Below are 26169 nucleotides of genomic sequence, written 5' to 3'. Positions count from 1 at the left end.
TGCTGTGGCCTCATCTACTGGCAGCTGTTGATATGCTTGGGCCAAGTCCAGCTTGCCAATTTTTTTTGACCCAGCCAGGGTGGCAAGGACATGGCTGACCACTGGCACTGGGTATGCGTGGGCCGTGAGGGCCTTGTTTATGGTACATTTGTAGTCTGCGCAGATGCGGACCGAACCAATAGGCTTGATGGGTGTGACGATCGGGGTTTCCCAGGGGGCATTAGGCACAGGCTCCAGCACTCCTTGTTCCACGAGCCGGTCCAATTCCTCGTCTATAGGGGGTTCAGGGCGAACGGGACCCGGGAGGCCTTGAGCCTGACAGGTCATACTGGGGGGGTCATGCTGTAGAGCAATGGGGGGCCCCGTATACTGTCCCAATTTCCCATCGAAAACCCCCAGAAATTCCTTTCATATGGCATCCACTTGTAAGCTAGTGCAGTTCACCCCGGTGACAGCTAGCCCCAGTGGTCCAAACCATGCCAATCCCAGTAAGCTAATGTAGGGGCCCTTGACCACAAGCAAGTCCACCTGCTGCGTCCGCCCTTGATATTTCACCCTGAAGGTCCACAGAAAATTCGATTGCCATTTGGCCTGGATTTCCTGGGTGGAAGCAGCCTGGCAAATGGAGGTGTGGACAAGCCCCCTGTCAAAATGCTTTGTATGGCACCTCAAGGATAAAGTTCTTCAGCTCTGGCACCTTAGAGACAGCAGTTTTTGCTAGACTTCTCTCTCATTCAGGATAGGTAAAGGTAAAGGTACCCCTGCCCGTACGGGCCAGTCGTGTCCGACTCTAGGGTTGTGCGCCCATCTCACTTAAGAGGCCGGGGGCCAGCGCTGTCCGGAGACACTTCCGGGTCACGTGGCCAGCGTGACGAAGCTACTCTGGCGAGCCTGCACCAGCGCAGCACACGGAAACGCCGTTTACCTTCCCGCTATAAAGCGGCACCTATTTATCTACTTGCACTTAGGGGTGCTTTCGAACTGCTAGGTGGGCAGGAGCTGGGACCGAAAGACGGGAGCTCACTCTGCCGCGGGGATTCGATCTGCCGACCATGCGGTCGGCAAGTCCTAGGCACTGAGGTTTTACCCACAGCGCCACCCGCGTCCCTCTCATTCTGGATAGTATTCAACAAAACTCCAAAAAGCTCTCATACATAGATTCATTGAAGAGACTCAAGGCACTTGTAGAAATATTACTCATATTCCAATAGGCTGTTCTTTATGGGGTTCTTTATGGAGTTCCTGGAGTTATGTAAGAATGAGTGAGTTCACCCATCTTTCTGGATATTCAAGTACTAGACTGAAACAAATGAGGAAGGGAGGTTTCTTCCCACTCTGGGCAGAGCCAATAGATACTGGATTATGCTGTGCCTACATTTCCCAACCTGCCTTGAGGTCTAAAAAGGAGGAAAGCACTATCTTTTTGAGGCAGCATTATTATTCCTTCTATCTAATACTAATAATTTATTACTAATACACAGATTTGCTATCACTAAATAACTGAACCATGTGGGAGGAAGAACAGTGTCCAATGTAGCATCTTCCCATATTTTATGGAATTACAGTGTACGTGTCCTGATGATGTGGACAGATCCAATCAGCTTCTTCTGCTCTTGACTCTGCTCTATCCTGGCTGCTCAAAGCCTGTTCAGTGGGTGCGAAGACCTAACCAGGTGGATCCAGTGAATGGTTAACATGTCTGTATGCAAGGGAATGGTGCCTGCTGCCCTTAAACAAGCAGTAGTGTGTCCACTTCTGAATAAGCCTATCTTGGACCTCCATTTACAACACCTACCCCTTCTTGGGCAACAGGGTGGAGAGAGTGGTAGTGGAGTAGTTGCAGAGGTTGCTGGAGGATATGGTCTATCTGGGACCTTTTCCATCAGGGTTCAGACATGGTTTATGGGATTGATTCAGCCTTGGTCTCCCTGATGAATGACCTGTATCAAGAGTGAGACAGAGAGAAGGCATCTTTGTTCCTGCTTCTGGATCTGTTAGTGGCTTTTGATACCATTGACCATAACATCCTCCTGGATCAGCTCTCTGCGGTGGCTGCTGGGGGCACAGTTCTATAGTACTGTAGCTCCATTCCCAGCTGCAGGGCTATGTCCAGAATTGCAGAGTTCTATATTGGCCTCCTAGTCCTTGTGCTGTTGTGTGTGGCTGGGAGCAATCCTGTGGCCAATTCTGTTTATAAAGTACCTATTTATCTACTTGCACTTGATGTGCTTTCAAACTGCTAGGTGGGCAGGAGCTGTGACTGAGCAACGGGAGCTTACCCCACACTTCCAGCACATATAAAAGCATAATAAAACATTAAACTTCCTGAAATAGGACTTCCGGGGTGGCGCCACCAGTAATGGCCGACTCCCTCTGAAACGGAGGGACAAGCTCCGCGAGAAACGGGTCTTTCCCGTTACGGCAAAGCGGGGACCCTTTAGAAATCACAGGCGGATGAAGCCTGTGACCTTGGAACTCGGCGGGCACCCTTAGCGCGCCCCCAACCCACAAAGGAACCCAATAACGGGCTCCGAAGTGAAGAGGGGGAAGTGGCGTGGTGCTGAGAGTCTACCGCTATTTCCGTGGAGCGAAGCTGCACAGCCGCTGCCGGGGAGCGCTGCCTTCTTCCTGGACAATTTGGATTCTAAAAAAACAACCATTGTGAGTACCTAAACCTTGGGAAATCGATTCACAATTTAAGGAATTGGGAGAGAAAGGAATCGGCCTCAAAATTCATTACAATTCAGCACTGAAACGGAAGGTCTAACAGGAAGTCAACCTTCCGCTTTTTTTGTAGTCGGAACAAAGCAAAGACAAAGTAAACTGGAGTCTTGAAAATCACTTTAAAGGAGCGGATTTCATCGCCTAAAATAGCTCCTCAGCAGCAGGAGGAGAAGGGGGTGCTTTCTTTGAACTGTTTTAACCTGCAGAAGTAAGTTTAAAATAAAGTAATTTTCCACCGTCTTGACCCAGGGAGCAGGGTGTCAGGATTGACATTTGAAGCTCATTGACCAGGACAGAAGCTGTTTGACAGATAGTTAAAAGAAGGGAAAAAACTGGAGTTCCACTGTCTTTTTTTGCAACTTAAAAACAACAATGATAGACAAAGTATCTAAAAGTAAAAGAAACTTTGGGGCTGGATTTGTAAGTTGTAACAGAAGTTTTCCCTCTAGGGGGGGTAGTGAAACTGTAACTAGGGAATTTCCAGCTGCTACAGTATAAACCCGTGGGAATTGAGTGGTGACCTTGAAGGACAATGTGTTCAGAAATGTTGTTGTGCGCTTTTCTCAAAACAAATGCTTTACTGGAAGAAATTCATGAGGGAATGAATTTGATGACTGATTTGGTTGGAAATCTTAAGCAGACTGCCGGAAATCATGGACAGGCAGTAGAAAAAAGTATGGAGTTTACCCAGGAATTATACCAGGACTGCGCCCTGTCAGAACAGAGGAAAGAAGAAGATTCTGCTGAACTTTGGGAGTCAGAAATGGAGCCACAGATGGAGGTTGCGGCCCTGCAGGAATATGAACCTTTGGAATTGGCAATTGACTTTCGTAAAAATCAAACTCGGAAAGATGAAGTTTGGACTGGACTGGAAATGGGGGGGTTGGATTGACCCACCTGAACAGGGACATATGGACTTTCCGAGTCTGGTAGTGGATTGTGAGAGGCTTGGAGATATGGGGATCCCAAAGTTTGGAGGGACTTTGAAACATGCATTTAAGTACTACATGGAGCTCAGTTTGGACTGTGGAAAAGGGACCTTTTGGTTGGAAGGAGGTAAAAGTATTATTAAATTGGAGACCACACGTGTGAAAAGAAAACATGAAGAAAAACAGTGGAAGGGACATGGAAGGGATTTAAGAGCCTCGGAAATAAGATCACCAGGTTAATGTGCCAGCTTAATGGGATAAATGGACTGACAAACCCAGGACCTGGGGGAAGGGACGTTGGATGAAGACTTTTATTTTTTATTATTAGGACTATTTTATATAATTGATGAACATTAGAAGGATGCATGAAATTAAATTGCTTGGCTCTAGTATAAAAGTTTATGGGATTAGGCGACGCAAGAAACCTATGCAGCTGAAAAAGAAGAGACATGTGCTGTTTCTGAGGAGTGGGAAGGAGGAGCTGAAATGCTGCAGATGAAAAAGGAGAGCCAGAGGCCTGCAAAGATGGACTTTAAGAACAAGACCTGGATGATGAGAATTTGGTTTGAATTAGAGAAGGAAGACTGGAGGGATCTCCCTATGGGGAGATCTGAAGACCTATGGATTACAAATTTGATCAAGGCGAAAGTCGGAGCTTTTGGGACATTTGGGACATTTGGACTTAAAAGCAATAAGAAACAAGATTCGGGCTCCACTTTTGAATATGGAGGACTGGTTGGAAGAAACATAGATCTTATTGAGACAGAGCCTCTCCGAAACCCGATGGATGATATAAAGGACTACCAACAAAACCGGCAGAGATGGACTGAGAGAGATTTGAGGGCCTCGGACGTGAGATCTCCAGGCTGATAGCTGATAGATTGAGAGATATTTTTGGGATCAAAACCGGGAAAGGGGGGGGTGAGAGTTTTGGAATCCAAAGGGTGTATAACTATATGTTTTTTCTTTTGTTGTTTTGTTTTGTAATTATTATAAAAATTGGGAAATTCGTGGAAGGGAATTTGGGTCGATCTTAGAAAAGGGTTTATGATGAGTATTGTGGTTTAAATTGAGGTCCATAAGTTAAAATTGGTCAATTAAGATGAATTAGGTATAATATTAAGAAGGTAAAATTTGAGGATAAGAACTTGCTGAGCTAACTATTGGAATTGGGATACAAGAAGGGGAGGTGTGGGGAAGTCAGTGAAAGATGTTAAGAAAATAAGGATTTGAAATTATACTTGTTATTTGTGTTGTGTCGTGCTATGTTTGTCTATGTTTTTGTGTTTGTCTTAAAAATTTGTGAAAATTCAATAAAAATGTTTTAAAAAATAAAAGTTTATGGGATTAGGAAAGAATATAACGGTTAAGAGAAGTTATCAAAAATAAGATTTAGGTTAAGGTTTTTTTATATAAGACAATGAGGAGAATAGAGTAAGGTAATGTAATGAAAGATTAGAATAGGGTAAAAACTTGATAGTAAGGATTTGCTGAACTAACAAATTGAACTGGAATACAGGAAAGGGAGGGATGTGGAGGTCTGGAGAAATAAGTGTATGAAGATATGTTATGAAAATTAATGTGTTTTTAATTGTTTTTATTTTCTATGTCTTTTCTTTTTTATTTTTTCATTTGTTTTGTTATAATTTGGAAACTTTAATAAAATATCTTTAAAAAAAACAAAAAAAACTTCCTGAAATATACTCAGAGTCGCAAAGTGATTTCATGCTCTTTATTCAGCTCATAGTGGTGAGGAGGAATGAATCAATGTCCCCTCAAAGTATCTGCTTTACATACATTATTTACACAATGGGCTGCACATGATTGGCTAATTCCGGAATTCTACTGTAAGCCAATCAGGTTGTGGATTCACTTCTATCTGGAGCATGATTGGGTGGTTCCTGCCAACCAATCATACTGCTGCATTGTTCTAGGACCAATCAGACTGCTGCATTCTGAATCCTATTGTTCTAGGACCAATCAGACTGCTGCATCCCAAGTCAAGCTGTCTGCCCTTCATGGGAACCACAGCCAGCGTTCTTGAAATACCTCATTAATGTTTATTAAATTGTGTTCTCTGAGCTGAACTAAATGGCACTCACTGGCTCTCTATAAATAGTACAACGGCTAATTCTGATCTTAGAGAGGGTAGTCACTGATTGGCAAATGATAAATATCTCGTTTCCAAGTTCTTTGGAGTACTTGTGCTGGCAAAAATAAATAAATGATTATTTGATTAGTTTCTTCTTGGCAGATAATAACTTCAGAATTTATTTGCATGTTTATATTTGATTGCCCATTACAGTTTAGGACATAAAAGTCATTGCATTAATCACTGTTATACTAAATCTTTAAAGGCCTCCTCTACTCATATAAACAAACCAAAATCACTACATTTTCACATTGGTTTATCCCAATAAAATATACAATGTTTTCACACAAATAATTTCAGTTTGATAGCTAGATTTTCCTGGTGTCCTCTGGGGGGAAACATTGCTCAGGGGCTGAATTGCTCAGTATGCAAGTGCAGGTTCATATATGTATCTCTGCAATATGTTTACTTAGAGGTAAATCTGATTGAGCTCAGTGAGTCTTAGCCCCTCATGAGTGGGTGTGTATATTTGAATGTGCTATGTTAGTAGACTTTTTGGCACCTGAGGCAAGAAGCTCTGTGGGGAAGCCCTCCTTTCCCCAAGAATCTACCCACTTGTGACAGACTTTGAGGTGGGAAGTTTGTCAGGAGGGAGTGGGTAGTGTCAGAGAGTGACCCTAGGACCTACTAAAACCTGTTTTTTGAGGAACTAAGCCCCCAAACCTGAAGACTGACCACAAGGTTTTCTGTTGAAACTATGTCTGTGCTTAATGCTATGTGTAGTCATGATCATGCGTTCTTCAAGTGTAATGGTGTACTGGAATGGTATAGGTATTTGCAGGGCAATTTTCGGCCAGAACTTGCCAGAACTCAGGCACTTCTTGGGTGGGTGCCTGCCATTATAAGAGAACAAGGGAGGCATTCATGGGGAATGCCATCACCTTTTTTCTTGAAAAATAGCACTGAATATTCGCCATGTGCTTCTCAGAGTTGCACGGATTCTTTGGGTATAAACCTAAGCTGCACCTTCTGCCATGGCTGAAAAACACTCTGAGCTTTCCATCCCAGTCTGTTCATTGACTACGTTCACCCTGGTTCAATGGGACTTTTGTCGACAACATTATTTTTCCATGGGCTGGAAATTTTCCCTTTAGTACTCTAAATAATCAAAATCCTACCATTTATTAATTTCTAGGGTTTGCGGGGTGGGTTGGGGGTGGTGGCAGGGGCGCCGACTTATAAAAAATATTGGGGGGGCCCATACCGGGGTCCTGCCGCTGGTTCGCTCGGGTAGCCGGGAGAACGCAGTTCGAGGTGGCGGTGTTGGGGAGAGACCCTCGCTCAGGGCGCCACGAGACTTGGCGGCCGGCGGCCTATCTGGGGGGTTTTGGAGCGTATTTCGGCGGAGCAATTGGGGAGGAGGGGGCTTGTTGCCGGATTCTTCAGCTGGGCCGGAGATCCGCTGCTGGGGGGTCCCTGGGCCAAGTTGTGAGCACGGCCTGCTGAAGGGAGATCCAGCCGATTGCGCGACGGGGACGGCCGGGGCTCTCCGGCTAGGGCGCACGGCTGGCTGGCTGGCTGGCTGGCTGGCGAGGGAGCAGGTGGGGAGGAGGCGGTGGGATATACATATAGTGCTAATAAAAAGCTATTTAGGCCTTTCTCACACCCTGTTGGGTGTGGGTGCATTTTCTGCAGGCCAAAAGCCAAAAGTCTAGATAGCGCGGCCCTCAGCCTCTAGCTGGCGGCCAGGCAGGTGCGCCCTTGGCGACGCGCAGGTAACTTGCCGCCGCTCCTGGAAGCTCCGCTGCGCGCCACCTCCCTCCAGCCAGGTGACTCCGCCGCCCGCCGGTCCATCCATCCACCGGCCCCTTCCGCGCGCCGGCGGCTTTCTCTCCTTTTGCGCGCCCGCCACTCCCTTCCGCGCGCGGGGACTCCATTCCAGGGGGCTGCCTGCAGCCGCGTACGTGAGGCAGCCTGTGCCGGGGACAGCCGAGGGGAGGGGACTGGAGGAGGAGGAGGCGGCGGCGAGGGCGGAGGGAGCGGGCGAGCCGCGGTTTAGCTGGAAGGGGAATTTCAAAACAAGCTGCGCGAGGGAAGGAGGGAGCCGAGCTGGCAGGCGAGGCGGAGCGCGCACGGAGCTGGCAAGCCGGGGAGGGGGTGCCCGTCGGGGGCTGGCGGCGCGGGCGTGGGGATTGATGGGGTGGGGGCGGCGGCGGCGCTCCGCTGGAGGGGCGCCCGAGATTATTGGGGGGCAGAGCCCCCCCAAACGAATTTTTGAGGGGGCTCGGGCCCCCTCAGGCCCCATGGAGTCGGCGCCTATGGGTGGTGGTCTATACCAAGAATCATGTGAGCTCCACATTGCCCCTGACCTGCCTGCCCAATGCACTTAGCATCGCACTCAGATCTCAGGTTCAAATCCCACCTTCCCCATAAAGCTGAAATGGCCACCTTGAGCCAATTACAACCTCTCAACCCACCCTACCTCACAGGATTCTTGGTAGCAAAAAATATGCAGGGAAAGGAATCATGTACAACACCCTTATCTCCAAAAGATAAATAGGATGATTTTTTTAAAAAGATACAGGTAGAAAAAAAGTCTTTGCATTACAATATACAGTTCAAAATAAGCCACCCTACCCTAGTATGCAAAATTACCACCCTTGCATTGCATGGTGTCATGCAGTGTGAACACATCAGTAAACATACACACAGAAATATGATGCATCCAATGCCCAGTCATGAGATTAATTTTACAGAGTCCCTGGGAAGACAGCTAGGCCTGCAACCCCATCCAGACTCAGCTGTGAGTAAAGCCAATTGAACTTAGTGAGACTGACTTCTGAGTAAGCACGCATAGGCTGTTGCTGTGAATCCTAAAGACTGATGGACATGAATCAACTAAGCAGAACAACCACAGAAATTAAAAGTTAAAAAATAGTACCAAGCAACCAGGAACAATTTTTAAAAAATGTATCTGCTACAAACACTCCATGTCAGGGAATGGCTGGATGAGGAAGAGTGGTGGCAGCCGGTGGACCAGGAGACACCTGAGGGGGAAGGGGACCAGGAGGAAGGAGCCAGGGAGGAATTCATCATCCGAGAGGGAGGAGGAAGCCACAGACACTGAAAGAGAAGGAGCAGGGGAGATTTCTGCTGCCTGCAGTATAGTCCTGATTCAGCTCCTTCCCCTTCCCACTTTCAGTGCAGGAAAGAAGAGTATGGCTTGGTCTCTCCCACAAACACGAGACAACTCTGGCTGTTAATTATTTCAGATTTATTGCTAAAACAACAAACAAGGACAGAGCTCCTCTACTCATCGTCTTCGCCAGAAGATGAGAGTTGCCCAGACTGAGCTCCTCCCCCTTCCCCAGAACAGAAACCCCCACCTTTTCATAGAATCATAGAATCATAGAATCATAGAGTTGGAAGAGACCACAAGGGCCATCGAGTCCAACCCCCTGCCAAGCAGGAAACACCACCAGAGCACTCCTGACATATGGTTGTCAAGCCTCTGCTTAAAGACCTCCAAAGAAGGAGACGCCACCACACTCCTTGGCAGCAAATTCCACTGTCAAACAGCTCTTACTGTCAGGAACTTCTTCCTAATGTTTAGGTGGAATCTTCTTTCTTGTAGTTTGGATCCATTGCTCCGTGTCCGCTTCTCTGGAGCAGCAGAAAACAACCTTTCTCCCTCCTCTATGTGACATCCTTTTATATATTTGAACATGGCTATCATATCACCCCTTAACCTCCTCTTCTCCAGGCTAAACATGCCCAGCTCCCTTAGATAGTTCACATAGCAACTCAGGTATTGCTGTAACGTCGCATTGGTTCTCTCTGACTCTCCGTTGGTTTGTGGGTGTCTTGCAGAGGTCAGGCACACCTCTACCTCCAAAAGCTGCATCAATTTCCTCCAAACTCGTGATGTAAACTGTCTCCCTCTATCCGAAATCAATCGCAACGGCAAGCCGTGCAGCTTGAACACATGATCAACAAACATTTGGGCTGCTTCCTGTGCCGATGGCAACTTTGGGCATGGCACAAAGTGCGCCATTTTCATGAACAAGTCCACCACTACCCAGACTACTGTCTGTTTCTGCAAGGCTGGCAAGTCCGTAATAAAGTCCATCACAATCTCCTCCCAAGGTCCTTGCAGAGTTGGAAGCAGCTGTAACAGTCTGTGGGCGCTTCCCTTGGCATTTTCACTTGTTGACAAGTGTCACGTGCCCTCACATAGTCCTTTTCTTCTTCCCTCATTCTTGGCCACCAAAACCATCTCTTGAGTTGATCTACGGTCTTGTAATGTCCAAAATGGCCCATGGTTGAGTTGTTGTGACACTGCCGCATTACTCTTGCCTGTGAGTCTGCTTCCGGCACATAGAGTGCCTTGCCCTTGAACAACAGACTTCCCTTTTCATGGAAACTCTCTGCGTTGTTCTCTCCTCTCTGTACCACTGCCAGCTTCTGCAGTGCAAATTCATCTCTTTCTGTTTGTTGTTTAAAGTCATAGAATCATAGAGTCATAGAATCATAGAGTTGGAAGAGACCACAAGGGTCATCGAGTCCAACCCCCTGCCAAGCAGGAAACACCATCAGAGCACTCCTGACATATGGTTGTCAAGCCTCTGCTTAAAGACCTCCAAAGAAGGAGACGCCACCACACTCCTTGGCAGCAAATTCCACTGTCAAACAGCTCTTACTGTCAGGAAGTTCTTCCTAATGTTTAGGTGGAATCTTCTTTCTTGTAGTTTGGATCCATTGCTCCGTGTCCGCTTCTCTGGAGCAGCAGAAAACAACCTTTCTCCCTCCTCTATGTGACATCCTTTTATATATTTGAACATGGCTATCATATCACCCCTTAACCTCCTCTTCTCCAGGCTAAACATGCCCAGCTCCCTTAGCCGTTCCTCATAAGGCATCGTTTCCAGGCCTTTGACCATTTTGGTTGCCCTCCTCTGGACACGTTCCAGTTTGTCAGTGTCCTTCTTGAATTGTGGTGCCCAGAACTGGACACAGTACTCCAGGTGAGGTCTGACCAGAGCAGAATACAGTGGCACTATTACTCCCCTTGATCTAGATGCTATACTCCTATTGATGCAGCCCTGAATTGCATTGGCTTTTTTAGCTGCCGCGTCACACTGTTGGCTCATGTCAAGTTTGTGGTCAACCAAGACCCCTAGATCCTTTTCACATGTACTGCTCTCAAGCCAGGTGTCCCCCATCTTGTATTTGTGCCTCTCATTTTTTTTGCCCAAGTGCAATACTTTACATTTCTCCCTGTTAAAATTCATCTTGTTTGTTTTGGCCCAGTTCTCTAATTTGTCAAGGTCGTTTTGAAGTGTGATCCTGTCCTCTGGGGTGTTAGCCACCCCTCCCAGTTTGGTGTCATCTGCAAATTTGATCAGGATGCCCTTGAGTCCATCATCCAAGTCGTTGATAAAGATGTTGAATAAGACCGGGCCCAAGACAGAACCTTCTACTCTGACAACAGGTGCCGCTGCCAGTTGCAACTGTTCTGGTTTCAGAATGTGTCTCAACTCTCGTTTTTGTTCTTCTTCCAAGTATTCCAGTTTCCAAGACAAGGTGTCTGCCCTTTGGTTTAGATGCCCCGGCACACGGTATGCAGAAGTTGAAACAAGCAAAAAACTGTGCCCATCTGATTTGTCTATGGTTTAGTTATCTCACCGTTTGCCAGTATTCCAAGTTCTTGTGGTCCGTGCGCACCTCAACTTGGTGCTGTGCCCCCTCTAGGAAATGTCGCCAGCTAGCTGCATTCCCCAAGTTCAGCACTTGGCTTTCCATCACATTCTCTGTTGGCCTCCGGCATGAGAGAAGTTCAGTCTGGGCAATCTATTATGGCTTGGTCTCTCCCACAAGCGTGAGACAACTCTGGCTGTTAATTATTTCAGATTTATTGCTAAAACAACAAACAAGGACAGAGCTCCTCTACTCATCCTCCTCCTCAGAAGATGGAGTTGCCCAGACTGAGCTCCTCCCCCTTCCACAGCACTGAAGCCCCCACCTTCTCTTCCGGTATCTTTCGCGCATCTTGGCCACTTTTGAGCTCCTACGAGATTTGGGAGAGAATGCTTCCTGCATTCCAACGTCTGACTCACTATTGGAGCTCTCACACAGCTGCCTGTCACTCTGGCCCTGTTTTTCTTCTCCCCTTTGTTCAGAGCTCAGATTACAACTGCTCTCCCCCTACTCTCTGCCTTCCGCTGTTAACTGTTCTCTCTGTATGCCTGCTTCTTCTTCTCTTGCCAGCATCTGAGCTTCGCTGACAGGCTAGAACAATTAAGAAAAGCCGAGTCACAGTGAGCAAAGCACGGAGGGAGGTATAAACAAGGGGGAAGAGAGGATGGAACTTTAGCTTCTGCAACTGACTTGCTTAGCTGATGGATGTGCCATGAGCTGTCTCCTTGGTTACTGGGCAATAAAGTTAATTACTGTCAAGCCGTGCCTGTTTCTGCTTACATTGTTGAACCACAGAAGGATGGGCTTTTCTGGCAGCTTGACACTCCACCACAATGTCTTCTCTTCAGATTAAATACAAATACTCCATAGAATTATAGAATTGTAGAGTTGGAAGATTCCTCAAGGATCATCTAGTCCAACCCCCTACAATGCAATGCAGGAATCGCAGCTTAAAAGCATCCTTGGCAGATGGCCATCCATCCTTCCAAAAAACCTCCAGAGAAGGAGAGTTTACCACTTCCCAAGGGAGCCCTTTTCATTGTCAAAAAGCTCTTATTGTCAGAAAGTTATTCCTGGTTGGTAGTTGTGCCCACCCTGTGGAACACCCTACTGTCACATGTCAAAGAGTTAAGCAATTATATGACATTTGTAGACATCTAATGGCAGCCCCGTTTCAGGAAGCTTTTAATGTTTGATGTTTTGTTTTGTCCCTTTATATTTTGTTGGCATAACCCAGCCAGATGGGTGGGGTATAAAAATGTTGTTGTTGTTGTTGTTAATAATTATCATCACCACCATTTCCTTTCTTATAAATTTAAGCCATTGGTTTAGGTCCTACATTATACTGATCTGGATATTATGCTGTTAGTTGTTCGCATCTATCCATGTGGCATCCCTTTAGAGATTGGAATATGGCTATCATATCTCCTCTCAGTATCCTCCTTTCCTGGCTAAATATACCCAACTCAAATATTCCTCATAAACCTATGTTCCCTGACCTTTGATCATATTGGCTGCCCTACTCTGCACACATTAACATTCTCCTTGAATTGTGGTGCCCAGAACTTGACACAGTATTCCAGGTGTGGTCTACTATTGTTTCCCTTGATCTGAACACAATATTTCTGTTGATGCAGCCTAGAATACCATTAGTTGTTGTTGTTTTTTGCTGCTGCATCACACTGTTGACTCATGTTAAGCTTGTAGCCTACTAGATCTTGTACCTTCTAGATCCTTTTCACATGTACTACTGAGAAGCTAGGTGTCCAGCATCTCAGATTCGTGCAACTGGTTTTTCCTGCCTAAGTGCAGAACATTACATTTCTTCACATTGCAATTCATTCTTGGCCTACTTCTCCAATATGTTAACGTCATCTTGAATTCTGTCTTCTGTAGCATTAGCTACTCCTCCCAGTTTCCTGTCACCTGTAAATCTGATGAATATCCCCTCAATTCCTTCACTGAACAACAACCACCCCAGGAAAGAACCCTGTGACACCCCACTTGTCACTTTTTCCCAGGATGATGACCAATCATTAGTTAGCACTCTTTTAGTTGGGTCAGTCAACCACCTAACAGTGACCACACCCAGCCCACATCTTACCAGCTTCTCTGCAATAATATAATGGGGAGGAGGCTTCATCAAAGCCTTACTAAAATCAAGATGCACTATGTCCACAGCATTCCCCATATCCACCAAGCTTGTATTGTAACTCCATCAAAAAAAGAAATGAGCTTTATGTGGCATGCAGAAAACCCATGCTAGGTCTTAGTAAGCACAGCATCCTTTTCTAAGTGCTCACAGACAGATCATTTAATTATTTGTTCTAGAACCTTTTCTGGTGATTGGTTGGTAGATACTTGGGTTTTCTCTCTCCTCCTGCTTTTGAAGATGGGGACAACATTTGTTCACTTCCAGTCTGCAGGGACCTCACCTGTTCTCCAAGAATTCTCAAAGATTATAAACAGAGACTCCGGGATTACATCTGCAAGCTCCTTTAGTACTCTTGCATGCATCTCATCAGGCTCTGGAGATTTGAATTCATTTAAAGCAGCTAGGTCAAGAAAAGCTCCAGCAAAAGGAATGGCAGACAGACCATTTCTCTATCAGTTCCAGTGATAGAATATAATTTTGTGGTGATTGACAATAGTCAGACAGAACATCTTACTATTAAATCACTCTGGAAGATAAGTGTGGTCAAATTGGAGTAACCTCAAAGGCTTTGATCAAGGCTGTTCTCTGCTGTCTGCACCTGGGGGCTTGTATTGGGGCTAGAACAAGATGGCAAGCTGAGGAGATGACATCATGCCCAAATGCCACGTAACAGCCTTTTGTAGGTAATAAGATTCGTGCCCTCTCTTTCTTAAATACATCTTGGACAAGAAAAGCTGTAAATTAGTGGGATGTCTCTATCTGCTAATGAAAATTTACAATAAGAAAACTTGTAAGAGCTGCTTTCAATGAATTGAAAATAAATTGGCCATTAATCCAGCCATGGGAAAATAATTTCCTGTGAGATAAGACTTACTGTGACTGTAACCTTAAGGTGGAAATATTAAGATAGTCTGAGTTGCTAATAACATCAATAACATCAAAAGCATCCAGTATGACAAAGGTATCATTGGATCCCCCAGTGACTGTTGGTATTGTTCAAGAGTTGGCGGCCGATTCTTTCCCGGTTTAGTTGGCCCTCTTAAGATTTCTTTTAAATGCAGATGAAATAGTTTTTACACATTCTTTTACACATGTAGGGCTGAAAAGGAAATTGTGTTGGATTGATGAATGTTGTACAAAACGAAAATCTAAGGATCAGTTACTCAGAAACCAGTGTTATGGCATTTGAAAGCATCAGAAACTCATATTGATTCTGGGTCTTTTCTTTGCTGGGCTTTATAGCACCTTCAGTGTTTTTTGTATGCAAACATGATTTGCTGTATATTTATGAGATTGTCTGAATTTTTGCCAAGGCCATAAGCAATAAAGGATTGACCTAAAAGCGAAGGGGGAAAAAACAGGTAAAATGTTTTTTAAATGGGCTTGCAACACAGATTATACTGCAGAACCTTTTGTCTATTTGGAATACAAGAAGTGTGGGATGTGCAAAATTTGGTATGCTTTTGGCTCATTTATACCATCTGTATATACAGAACTCTGGCTGGACTGGTGAGTGGGAGAAAGACTTAGTTAATTCAATGATGTCATTGAATCTCTTTCAGCCAGTTTTTTAAAAATGGAGTTAAACACAAGGAACTTCAGAAGTGACTGAAAAGGAGCAATGCAGTTAGTTGATACTAAATACTACATGATTAATAGTGCACCACACTCAAAGGGACAGGGGTGGCGCTGTGGTTTAAACCACTGAGCCTCTTGGGCTTGCCAATTGGAAGGTGAGCTCCTGTTGCTCTGTCCCTGCTCCTGCCAACCTAGCAGTTCAAAAGCACATCAGTGCAAGTAGATAAATAGGTACTGCTGTGGCGGGACAGTAAACGGCGTTTCTGTGCGCTCTGGTTTCCGCCATGGTGTCGTGTTGCGCTAGAAGAGGTTTAGTCCTGCTGGCCACATGAATCAGAAAAGCTGTCTGTGGACAAATGCTGTCTCCCTCGGCCTGAAAGCGAGATGAGCGCCGCAACCCCATAGTTGCCTTTGACTGGACTTAACTGTCCAGGGGTCCTTTACCTTTTACCTTTACCTGCATCACACTCACACAGGAATTTAGAGAACACTGAGCTTATTTTCAGTTTTTGCATTTGGTGCATTTATATACCACCTTTCTTCCTAAGGAGCACAAGGTGAGGCACGGAGTTTTCCTCCTCTCCATTTTATCTTCCAAACAACCCTGTGAGGTTGCTTAGGTTACCTGACCTGTGGCACTTTCCCGAGACCACCCCCATTCTTGTCAAGCAGAATTCACCCACCCACAGGGGCCACCCTGTGCATGTCAACCTGCCAGCCCAGACAGAGCCTATAGCAAAGTATGAGTTTTATTGAGAGCCTGGGGAACAATCATACATAACATGGCAGCTTCAGAAACATATTCAAGTTCCACCACAAGTTTGCCTCACACGCAGAATCCGATGTAGCTCTGTGTGGAATGACATTGCTTTTCATAGTCACCAGCCTACTGCACAGGGTTACAACATTTAGTGGACCAATGTGTGGGAGAAGTGCTCTGAAGATTGCACTGTTAATTGCATTTTACTGGTCTTTTTATTAGATTAATAAGAAAATGCCCACCAAATAGGACATGCATAAAGGCCCTGGCAGGATCCACCACTAACCTCTTCCCTGCGTTTGGCTTCATCTGGCACTCAAATATGATGAGGAATGGGCAGCTGAGTCAGGGAGCTGCCATTTTAATCTTTTCAATGCTCCCAACACAGCTCTGGTCCCAGTTGGCACCACTTCAATTTCCCACACTGCCCTAGAATTAAACACCGTTATTATGAGAGATTTAAATGGTGGCTCCATCAGGCGATGCTGCCTGTTCCCAAGGAAGGAGCTTTGTTGAGGTCCCCCTTAAACCTGTGTGGATGTGGCAGCAGAAACATGCAAATACTGCTTTAGTGGAAGGTGTCAATAAGTGCCACTCTCAGCTTCACCTTTCTCTCCTTTAAATCTCCCCCTCCCTTTGCCTAGGAACCTCTGACACTATCTGCTAACTCTCAGGCTCAGGCCTCCCCCTCTTCCCATTTTAGCTGTAGCACATCTTGCGCTTCATTTTCCAGAAGGAAAAAGCTGAGCCTTTGTGACATCAGTAGTCATGACAGCAATCCTCACACTTCTGAGGCTTCTTACCTCACCCCTGGCATGGGTTGCTAAGCATGCATATTTGTTGTGAGTTAAGGATAGGGACTGGTATAATGACTGGTGACAGCCCAAACCCAATACCTTCTCCTCCAAAGCAGGGGAAACCAGTCCTATTCCCCATGGCAGGTCCTAGAGGGAGGCATTTGGGGTGAGTTCTCCTGCAGATGAAAAGCTGCAGGTTCTCATACTCAACTCTGCTCCCTTCTCTTCCTGCTCAGGTTCAGAGTGGTAGCTCTGCTTGCACAGTGGAATTAGTTCCAAGGAAAAGGCGGACAAACTCACTTGTGCACAGTTGAGCATAGTAGTTTAATTTACTGAAATAAGAATGTTTAAATGTATAATGCTGCATGAGCTTTAATTGGTAAATAGCTGATTCAAGTATGTTCTCCAGTAGTTCTCTTCTGGTTGGTTAACACATGAGAGGTACCCATTTATGGCCTCTATTTAGTGAAGGAGTGACCTGCAGGAATCTCCATTAACACTGAGCAGTGCTAGAATCTCACTGAACACTGCGGGGGGAGCAGTGTGAATGCAAGCGCTCTCTAAGTGAATGAGGGAGAAAGCTGAGCAGGAACTGGTTGTCCTCTCCGAAAGAGAAGCAGAGAGATGACTGTAAGAGACAGCAACCTCTTCAAGGAGCTGCAAGGCCAAGAGGAAAGGGCAGGCCCAGGACAGGCTGGACAGAGGAAGAGACACGGATTGATCGATTTAACTGCAAGAATCTGTCATAAACCTAAATGAAGTTGAGCCTAGGCTTTGACTGTTTTCTAAACAGATCTTTTATCATCTGTTCTGAAGCCTTTGAATATTTAACAAGTGTTTGGACAATTTTTTAATTCCTGAAACAAGTCAGTCTTCCTCATGTTTCAGCTTCATAGTGGCACATTATTGCTACTCTCCAACACTTACTTGCAAGAATAAGGAACATGAGTATAGAGATGATGACTTAGATGGTCTGGGGTTCAAGCTGTGGCAACTGCAGGTGGTGGGGGAGGGATTTAAAGGTAGGAAGAGTAGGAAGCACCATTACTTGTTGTGGGATAGCCAGCTGCATATAACCAACATGCTTAAATCTAATTAATCATAGAATAGAATCATAGAGTTGGAATAGACCACAAGGGTCATCGAGTCCAACCCCCTGCCAAGCAGGAAACACCATCAGAGCACTCCTGACATATGGTTGCCAAGCCTCTGCTTAAAGACCTCCAAAGTAGGAGACTCCACCACACTCCTTGGCAGCAAATTCCACTGTCGAACAGCTCTTACTGTCAGGAAGTTCTTCCTAATGTTTAGGTGGAATCTTCTTTCTTGTAGTTTGGATCCATTGCTCCGTGTCCGCTTCTCTGGAGCAGCAGAAAACAACCTTTCTAGAGGGGAAAAAGGCACGAGAATTGTGGAAAGAAGCTTATATTACACTCATACCGAAAACAGAGACTGAAAAGACTCAGCTCAAGAACTACCGCCCTATATCGTTACTTAATGTGGATTACAAAATTTTTGCTGACATTTTGGCTAAAAGGCTGAATAAAGTATTGATGGAAGAGATTCATAAGGACCAAGCAGGCTTTCTCCCGGGAAGACATTTGTCAGACAATGTGAGGAATATAATAGATATTTTGGAAAAACTAGAAGTGAATATAAACACTAAAGCAGTATTGATATTTGTGGATGCGGAGAAAGCTTTTGACAACATTTCTTGGAGTTTTATGAAGAAGAATCTACATGGGATGGGGGTAGGCCAAGGGTTTGAAAATGGTATGGGTGCAAAATATTCTGAACAAAAGGCTAAGCTAATTGTAAATAATGTGGTTACGGAAGAATTCAAAATAGAAAAAGGGACACGACAGGGGTGCCCAATCTCCCCATTGCTTTTTATATCGGTCCTAGAGGTTTTGCTGAACATGATCAGAAGGAACCAGCTGATTAAAGGGGTACAGGTCAGAGTTAAACAGTACAAACTTAGAGCATTTGCAGATGACTTGGTACTTACATTACAGGACCCAGACACTAGTACTAAAAGAGTCTTAGAATTAATTCAAGAGTTTGGTCAAGTCGCAGGATTCAAACTGAACAAATTAAAGACTAAGGTATTAGAGAAAAACTTAACAGCTACTGAAAGGGAGAGGTTTCAGAATGAAACAGGTTTAACTGTGGTTAAGAAAGTGAAATACTTGGGGATTAACATGACAGCTAAAAATGTGAACTTATTTAAAGACAATTGTGAGAAATGCTGGACGGAAGTAAAAAAGGATCTAGAAACATGGTCAAATTCGAAGCTTTCACTGTTAGGCCGTATTGCTGTGATCAAAATGAATGTATTGCCTAGAATGTTGTTTTTGTTCCAAACATTGCAAATTGTGGACAAGATGGATTGTTTCAAGAAGTGGCAGAAAGATATTTCGAAATTTGTCTGGCAGGGCAAGAAACCCAGAATAAAATTTAAGATTTTAACTGATGCAAAAGAAAGAGGGGGATTTGCCCTGCCAGACTTTAAACTTTACTATGAATTAGCAGCTTTCTGCTGGTTGAAAGATTGGCTGCTTCTTGAGAACACAGACATTTTGGATTTAGAAGGTTTTAACAACATTTTTGGGTGGCATGCATATTTATGGTATGACAAGGTTAAAGCGCACAAAGCTTTTAAAAATCATATTGTCAGGAAAGCATTATATAACGTCTGGATTAGATATAAAGACCTGTTGGAAAATAAAAACCCAAGGTGGTTGTCGCCAATGGAAGCTAAGGCTGTGAAAAAACTCAATATGGAGGCCAAATGGCCGAAATACTGGGAAATTTTGGAACAAGAGGGGGATAAATTGAAACTGCAGAGTTTTGAGAAATTAAAAGACAAAGTGCGAGATTGGCTCCATTATTACCAAATAATGGGAGTTTTTAAGTTGGACAGGAAAATTGGCTTCCAGGTGGAAAAATCAAAATTAGAAACACAACTGATAGAACCCAATACTAAGAATTTGTCAAGAATGTATAACTTGCTGTTGAAATGGAATACACAAGATGAAACAGTGAAATAAGCTATGATAAAGTGGGCACAAGATATTGGTCATAACATTATGTTTGCTGACTGGGAACAGTTGTGGAACACCGGTATGAAATTTACGGCATGTAATGCCTTAAAGGAAAATATTATGAAAATGATTTATAGGTGGTACATGACCCCAGTCAAGCTTGCAAAAATTTACCACTTGCCTGATAATAAATGTTGGAAATGTAAAGAAACTGAAGGTACTTTTTTTCACCTTTGGTGGACATGCCCAAAGATTAAGGCTTTCTGGGAAATGATATATAATGAAATGAAAAAAGGTATTTAAATATACCTTCCTTAAGAAACCAGAGGCCTTTCTCCTGGGCATTGTAGGCCAAGTGGTGCCAAAGAAAGACAGAACATTCTTTATGTATGCTACAACAGCAGCAAGAATACTCATCGCAAAGTATTGGAAGACACAAGATCTACCCACCTTGGAACAATGGCAGATGAAGGTGATTGACTATATGGGTCTAGCAGAAATGACTGGCAGAATCCGGGACCAGGGGAAAGAGACGGCGGAAGAAGATTGGAAGAAATTTAAGAACTATCTTAAGAAACATTGTAAAATTAATGAGTGTTAGAATGATGTGGTTTTAGAAATTAAATAGAGTACAGCTGTAAAGATTAAGTTAAAAGAAAAGAAAGGTTGACAATTGGATAAAATTAAGGGTGAAGATTTGCTGAACTAAATATTTGAAATGGGAATGCAGAAAGGGGAGGTATGAGGAGGTCGGTGAAGTAAGGTTTAAGAAGATATGGTTTTGAAATTGTACCTGTTCTTTTTTTTCTTTGTTTGTGTTTGTGTGTATTGTTTTGTTTGATATAATTTGTAAAATCTTAATAAATATTTATTAAAAAAAAAAAGACTTCCGGAGGTGGTGTGAACGGCAATGGCGGTCTCCTTCCAGTAGTGAAGGGGAAGCTCCGCAGAAACGGGTCGTCCGCTACGGCGAAGCGGAGACCCAAGTTGGAAACCCACAGGCAGCGATAGCCTGTGGCCGTGGGACTCGGCGGGCACCTTTAGCGCCCCCAGAAATGACGAAGGGACCCCGTAAGGGGCTCCGGAACGTGGAAGGGCTGGCGCGGTGCTGTGAGTCGATCGCTCTTTCTGTGGAGTGAAGCCGCATAGCTGCTGTCGGTGAGCGCTGACCTTTTTCTGGGAACATTCGGCTACAAAAAGCAACAACCCGTGAGTAGAGGAACGGACGGAATTTGGGGCTAAATTGAGTTAAATTCAGCTAAAGCGGGAGACGCAACCAGGAAGTCCGTCTCCCGGCTCTGCTTAAAGTTTTTAAGCAAGGACTTTGATATGTCTGGTGCCTTTGAAGAGGCGCTAAAAAAGAACTAATCCGTGCACCAATTTGAACTGATTCTATTTGGGAACCAGCGGATCTTTCTTTCTTGTTTGAGGACCTTTGCTTCACCTCTTCCTAAGTGGATCTATAAATTTATTAAGGAGCCCAGGCAGTCGGGCTGCCAGATTGTTGGAACTGTCAGATTGCGAACTTAGCTACATTGCTACATTGAATTGCTACATTTGCTACATTTGATTGCTACCTGAACTGATACACTACATTGTTTCTGGCACTTTTTAGAAACTTTGTTCTAGCTTAAGGATTAACTCTGCTAAAATATAAGAGATCTGAAGGCTTCTTCTGGGACTTTGATGCTGTTTTGACATAGTTATAAATGTTAAGGGACTTTGGAACAATTTGGAAAATTTTTCTTTTATGAATAACAACTTTGCTTCTTCCCTTAAGATACATTTGAACTCCCCCTAGAGGACTGTGGATTTACAACTGCTGGGAATTTGCTTTCTTTGCTTCCCTCCCTCTTTTTCTATTTTATGGACTTGTGGATTCCCATGGGAATTGTATACAGTCTGACCTTGACACGTAGCCAGAACTGGAATGAGTGGCTCTGGGAGAACAAGATCAGCCAAAGCTAAAACAAAACAGATGACTATAACAACACAGCTGCGAAGATCATCTGTTCCTACTCTATCTGTGGCACAAGAGCAAGAAATTGAGCAAGTCAGGCCTGAAGGTATGGCTGGAGGAGGGGAATCTCTTACAGTATTGGATAAATTTTTTGAAAAATTGGAAGGCCTGAGTAAACAAGTGGCGGAGCAATCCTCTAAAATCGACCAAAATACAGCCAGTGTTAATAATTTGACCCAACAAGTTGCTCTGAATGCACAACAAATTGGGAAATTGTTTGAAGCCACCACAGAAAATCGTAAATTAGCTGAGGAAGCTAAACAGAAAGCTGAGGCTGTACAGGAGGAGGTAAAACCTATGCGTAAACAGATTGGGGAACAGCAGGCCTATCTGTCTATGATAGAGCTACGAAGTAGGGAAAACAATTTGAGATTGAGATCAGTCTCAGAACTTGAACAAGGGGATCTAATTGAGTACTTGACAAAAGAATTCACAAAATTTTGGCCTTTGGAAGAAGATAAAGATTTTAAAATTGTGGGTGCATTTAGACTTGGAAGAGTAGTGAGGAAAGATAAACCCAGAGACTGCCTCATCTCTTTGAGAACAAGGGAGGAAAGAGATAAGATTCTGAGTCTACATTTTCAAAAGTCACTTGAAATCCAAGATTTGAGGGTGGAGATTTACAAAGATATCCCGAAGCAACTATTGGAACTTAGATCGTGTTACACTGACCTGGCAAAACTGCTGAGGAGCAACTCAATTGTCTTTAGGTGGGAATTCCCCCAAGGACTATCTTTTACATTTAAAGGGAAGAAAGAGAAAATCAAAACAGCTGAAGATAAAGATAAGTTTTTGGGTGACTACGGAGAAGACCTTCAGAAAGGGACGGTTGGAGCTTCAGGGCCTGGGCCATCGCCTGCACCTACGCCTATACCTACGCCTTTGGGGCTTGACCAAAAGAAAGAGATACCACCAAAGGGATAATAGATTTATCCAAGATGTCTCTGCAGTTTCTAAGTTGGAATATAAATGGAGGCAATTCCCCGGAGAAAAGGAGGAAGATATTTCATTTATTAAGGAAAGAACAATTAGATATTATCTGCTTACAGGAAACGCATGTGACTCTGCTCCACAGAAAAGTGTTAATTAACAAAAGACTAGGCCAAGAATTTATCTCATCAGATCGAGTGAAGAAAAGAGGAGTTGTGATATATGCAAAGGAGAGCCTGTCACCGAAATTTCTTTTTAAAGATGAGCAAGGAAGAATTTTGGCAATTGAAATACAAACACAAGGGGAGAAATTCTTGATACTGGGAATCTACACACCAAACGAGGGGAAATCGGAATTTTACAAGAAACTGCATGAGACAATGTTGGACTATTTGGACTATAACAACATCATTATGATGGGCGACATGAATGGGGTGGTATCTACAAATATGGACAAAGCACAAAATCAAAGTGTGACAAAAGAAGGCAGATCACCAAAAACCTTTTTTGAACTAACTGACAACATGGACTTGATTGACATATGGAGGACAAAGAACCCCCTGGGAAGAGAGGGGACATTCTTCTCTGAAGCCCAACTGACTTGGACAAGAATCGACCAAATATGGATAACTAGAGGCCTGGCACCTAAGACTAGAAAGGTGGAAATCTGCCCAAAAACCTGCTCCGACCATAACGCAGTAAAGATGGAAATGAGACTAACTCCAACCGGCTCCTTCAGATGGAAGATGAATGACACCTTGTTAAGAGATCAGGAGATTGTTAAGAAGGCCCAAAAGACTTTGTGTGATTATTTTGAAATAAATTTGAATACTACAGTGGAAAAAAGAGTAATCTGGGATGCAAGTAAAGCTGTTATGAGGGGGGTTTCTAATACAAAAGAATACGATAAAGAAAAGAGCGCAGAATGAGAAAAAAGACAAGATTCTGGAGAAAATAAAGGAAGGAGAGAAAAAGCTAAGATCGAAACCAAAGTCACAGGAGATTCTGAGAGAAATTAAACTTTATCAAGCACAATATTCTAAAATGATAAATCAGGAAGTGGAATGGAAAATTAAACAAATGAGACAAAGGACTTTTGAATCGGCCAATAAATGTAGAAAACTGCTAGCATGGCAGCTGAAAAAGAGACAAAAATTGAACACGGTCACTAACCTAGAGATTGAAGGGAGAAATATTCAGAACCCTGTGGAGATTAGAAAATGCTTCCAGAGATATTTCAAACAACTTTACACTCAAGGGCCGCAAAAAGAGACCAAGAGAGATAGACCAATTTTTAAGAAACAATGGACTACCAAAACTTTCTCAAGAAAATAAGACAATGCTGAACCATAAAATTACACAACAAGAGATTGAAGGTGCCATTCAGAATATGCAATTGGGCAAATCTCCAGGGCCGGATGGGCTTATCTCCAAGTACTATAAAACTTTGAAAGAGCATTTGATACAACCACTAAAGGAGGTTTGCAATGAGATTATGGAGGGGAAGAAGGCACCGGAATCGTGGAAAGAAGCTTTCATCACATTGATACCTAAATCGGAAACTGAAAAGACACAACTTAAGAACTACCGTCCCATCTCTCTGCTAAATGTGGATTACAAAATTTTTGCAGATATTTTAGCAAGCAGACTAAAAAGAGTTTTAAATGAAGTGATCCATAAAGATCAGGCAGGCTTTCTTCCTGGTAGACATTTGTCTGATAACACAAGGAATATCATTGATATCTTGGAACTTCTGCAAACAAACACTAACACTAAAGCAGTATTGATCTTTATTGATGCGGAGAATGCCTTCGATAATATCTCATGGAAGTTTATGAAGAAAAACCTTGAAGGGATGGGAGTGGGACGGGGGTTTGAAAATGGCATAGATGCAATCTATTCAGAACAAAAGGCAAAATTGATAGTTAATAATGTGGTGACAGAAGAGTTTAAGATTGAGAAAGGTACACGACAAGGTTGCCCTATCTCCCCATTGCTATTTATCTCAGTCCTGGAGGTGCTCTTGAACATGATCAGAGGGGACCAGTTGGTGGAAGGAATTCAGGTCGGAGCCAAACAGTATAAACTTAAAGCTTTTGCAGATGATTTAGTTCTGACATTACAGGAGCCAGAATCTAGTACGAAAAGGGTTTTAGAACTGATTCAAGAGTTTGGTCGGGTGGCAGGATTCAAATTGAACAAACAGAAAACTAAGGTTCTGGAAAAAAATTTGACAATTTCAGAAACAGAAGGGTTTCAGAAGGAGACAGGCTTAAATGTGCTTAAAAAGGTGAAGTACCTAGGGGTAAACATGACAGCCAAAAATTTGAATTTATTTAAGGACAACTATGAAAAGTGTTGGTTAGAAATCAAAAAGGATTTAGAAAGTTGGTCAAGACTGAAGCTTTCTGTCAGGGGTTCAGGAGCAGAGGCAAGGGCAAGGGAGGAAACAGAGAGCGAAGGGGAGGAGGCAGAAGAAAAGATGAGTGATGACGACGACCCGAGATCTCCGAGTCTTTCCAGTGAATCAGAAGATTCACAGAAAGGAGCACCAGTGGCCAGGGCAAGGGGGGAGTCTAGGGGGGCACCCCAGGAAGATAGAGCCAGAGGGGACTCAGAGGAGAGCAGTTGGAAATCGGGACCAGCGTCACCGCCAGAGAGCAGGGAAGAGGAAGGGAGCCAGGGGGCAAGCGCTGGCAGCTCACAACAGGAGGGAGGGCATGAGTCAGGAGTGGCCACACCTCCATCGGGGAGCGAGGAAACGGTCAGACGGAAAGTGGAAAGTTGGGCGCGCGCGCCAAGTTCAAATGCACAGGAAAGTGACGCAGTGGGCAGCCCTGAAAGAGAGCCAGGTCCTAAAGCCCGGCGCAAGGAGACAGGAGGGTCCGGGGGGTCGGCGTCAGAAGAATCCAGGAAGGAAGAGACCCCGGGGGGTAGAGGGACCCAGAGGAGAACAGTCAGGCGGAAAAGGTGGAGCAGGGCTAGGATATTAAGTTGGTGCACAAGGGGCGGAGACTCAGACGGAGCTTCGCCGATCTAGCCACTAGACGTAGAGTTGCACGCAGCAGCTTGAGAATGGAAACTGTAACTCAATAAAGACTTTTACTTAATGATCGCTGGCTAGCGTGATCCTCTGTGAGCTAGGATCTTCAAGCAGCTCTGACAGTAAGCTCCGTCAGCAAATTGTGGGCATCTACAGCCTCGAGGAGAGGAGAGAAGCAGGTGCCTACTAGCGAGCTCACGAACGGCAGCCGACATGACGGCTGAGCAGCAGATAGCGGAACTCAGAGAAGCAGTGTCACAACTGAATGCCGAGGCTCTCGCATCCAGGAAGAGAGAGGAGGAGGCAGCTGCCGCCTGCAGGGATCTCCAGGTCAGGTTGGACGTGCTTACAAAGCAAGGGCAACTGACACCCAGACAGGAGGGAATTGGGTTTGCGAGAC

At 44.4% G+C, this 26169-nt stretch overlaps 2 long non-coding RNA genes across 2 annotated transcripts in view; one reads left to right on the top strand and one right to left on the bottom strand.

The window, feature by feature from the left end:
- Window positions 1-26169, bottom strand: part of LOC310690215 — a 425716-nt gene that overhangs the window by 141518 nt on the left and 258029 nt on the right. The window lies entirely within an intron of this gene.
- Window positions 16796-17538, top strand: LOC310690333. The gene is made up of 2 exons (XR_014518050.1): window positions 16796-16902; window positions 17204-17538. It is a non-coding gene; the product is annotated as an uncharacterized lncRNA (long non-coding RNA).

The sequence above is a fragment of the Podarcis liolepis genome (genome assembly GCF_965112155.1).
Source record: "Podarcis liolepis genome assembly, chromosome: 12".
NCBI classification, from domain to species: Eukaryota; Metazoa; Chordata; class Lepidosauria; order Squamata; family Lacertidae; genus Podarcis; species Podarcis liolepis.
This window is presented reverse-complemented; position numbering and strand designations above follow the sequence as displayed.